This window comes from Nicotiana tomentosiformis, chromosome 11 (assembly GCF_000390325.3).
Source record: "Nicotiana tomentosiformis chromosome 11, ASM39032v3, whole genome shotgun sequence".
Lineage (NCBI taxonomy): Eukaryota > Viridiplantae > Streptophyta > Magnoliopsida > Solanales > Solanaceae > Nicotiana > Nicotiana tomentosiformis.
Genome location: NC_090822.1, coordinates 91,650,260 through 91,653,058, shown reverse-complemented (window position 1 = coordinate 91,653,058; position 2,799 = coordinate 91,650,260).

Below are 2,799 nucleotides of genomic sequence, written 5' to 3'. Positions count from 1 at the left end.
TTTGAGGCTAAGCGGGTGGGTTATCTCCTGCGGAGTAATCTACGTATGTGTGTTCCTTATAATGTTAGGTGGAGGGTTTCTTTTCTCCCAGCGGGGTATATGTGTTGAGATTTGAGTTTGGATTAGTTGAGAAAGTTGACTTGACCATCACGAGAATGAAGGCGAGCTTAGTAGATGAATTGAGGTATTTTATGGTTTTGTGTTACCTGAGCTTGTGGAGAATTTTTGTTTAACTAACTGCAGTATTATGGCAGTAATAGAGTATGGATATTGTAAGTTATGGAATATTTTGTTCTATGGATTTGAGCCAAGTGGGGGGGCCTGCTATTGATGATTTGATTTCATGGTTATGTGTTGTACTAGTTTCGATTGGAGGCATACATGTGAATCGTTTATGCCTTGCAGAGATTGAGATCGAGGATGACTCGAGTAATGAAATTATTGGATACAAATTATATTGCACTTTATGAGTATATGAAAATCATTGGATGATCGAGTTGTTATTGTTGGATATAGTACACACGTAGTATGAATTGATTGGTGGTGTTAAAGCAGGGTTATCATATGGATGTGTTGTTAGGCTAAGGGAGCACGTGTCTTTCATTTTGTTCCCATTTTTCATTTTTGACAAACTGGAGCTTGGGGAGAGGCGATTTTTGAGAGATTTCTAAGGGAAAACATCGAGGTAAGTGATTCTAACTCAGATTTGGTAAATATAAACGAATATATCATTATTTTCAGCATTTAATTAGTGTTTTGAGATGGAAATTTAGGAAAAATGAGGAAGAGTTCTTGGACTAGAATTTTGAGGTTTTGAATGGGATTTTGTTATCGGATTTTAGTAAATTTAGATATGGTGTATTATTGGGATTGTCGGCTTGCCTAGTATTGAGATAGGCGTCATCACGATGGTGAGATTTTGGGTCGTGAAAGTACGGTCCGCACATTTTGAAGTGCGACCCACAGAGTGGAAGTGTGGACCGCATAATTCCAAGTGCGGTCGCAGTTCTGCACAGATGTACAAGAGGCTCTGATGGTTAATCTCTGATGGACAGTGCGGAGATGTCATGTGCGACTGAAAAATTCATCTGCAGCCAGCACATTAGAGTGTTAGAGTACAAGCCTCTAATAGACAATGCGGAACAAAGTACAACCTCTCCAGAAATTCTGTGGTCTGCACAATTAAAGTGCAGCCGTAGAAGCACCATCTAACAGCTAATTTCCTTACTTAGTAATCTGTAGACCGCACAATGCAAGAACAGACGAGCAGGTCTAAGTTTTACCTATGCAAAAAACTTGTTCAAATCTACTTGGAAATATGGTATGCACATAGAAATCAGTTAACCCAACCCATTATAGCATGTTTTAACAGTTACCCATTACAAAACTACCCCACATGGATACAATGATGAAATATAATAACAGTTGGCCTAAAAAAGCTAAAAAGGAAAAATAAATTAAAAAATTAAAAATGAAACAAAATCAACATGAAATGAAGCATAACAGATGATGTAAATGTGCAAAGATCATGTGAGTGCAAATGGTTGTGTGTGTTTGAAAATGCTAGATCCTCAGGTAGACTCTCGGAGTAACAGTACTTTCTCAAAAGTGTAAAAATGTAGAATAAGGCCTAAAGTTCTATTTATACTTCAAGGATTTGAGGGGGTAAAGAGTCGTGTGCGGTTGTACAATTTCAAGTGTGGGCCGCACTAAAACTAAAGCAAGAAGGTACTAATAAGTGGCTAAAATCCACACTTATCACCTTGTCCATCCTATGCATAGCCCACTCGACCTCTTCAACTTTAATATGCTTAGAATATCTAAAATCTTGACGACTCTCGGAGTACTCTAAATCATCCATCATAATGTTCTTGTCCCCCTCTTCATTCAGGGGTTTATGAAAGTATTTCTGTCATCTTCGTTTAATAGTCATGCCATGGCCATGTCCTGCGATGTCCGACGCTGTGCCATAGCCACGCCCTTCCATGTCCGACGTCAAGCCATGGCCACGTACGAGCACGCCCTGTCATGTCCCGTCATGTCCTGCATCGTGCGATGGCCATTTACCCGAAAAATGGATAGAGTTGAATTTGTACGTAGTTCTAAGGATATGTGGAATAGCTTAATATAAATCGTAAGGATAAATAGAAATATCAAATATGGATTGAAAAGAATGAAAAATAAATAAAGATGGAAAGAAGATGATTTTTAGGACCAAGCAAGATGAATCAATGTGTGAAGCTTAAAGCAATAATTCTTCAATATAGGAATGTATGGTGTTTTAGTTACAATGTGAGCACAAAAAAACTATCCCTTTACAGAAATGTATCCATGCTCTTTATAGTGAAGGATCCTACTTTGGATATAATTAAAAATACATAGTGGGGAACCTATGATAAATTAGTTTTTCCTTAATTTCGGCTGAGATTCTGTCCCTTGGTGCGTTTGCAACGGCTCTTGTCTGTGAGATCAAGCTCGATCGGCCTCGATGCCTGTCAGTATTGTTTTTAGAGCTCGATGCAGACTTGAGCTCGATGCCGACTCGGGATCAGGTGATGATTCGGGCTCGGTATCCGTTGGCCTCTGCCTCATTAGCTCGATTCCACAACATCTCATCATAGTTCGATTCGGACCCGAGCTCAATAATGAATTCGAACTCGATGTTTGACCTAAATCATCACCTGATCCCGAGTTGAACTAAACGACTTCATTCAGGGGTTTATGAAAGTATTTCTATCATCTTCATTTAATAGTCGTGACATGGCCATGTCCTGCCACATCCGACGTCGTGCCACAGCC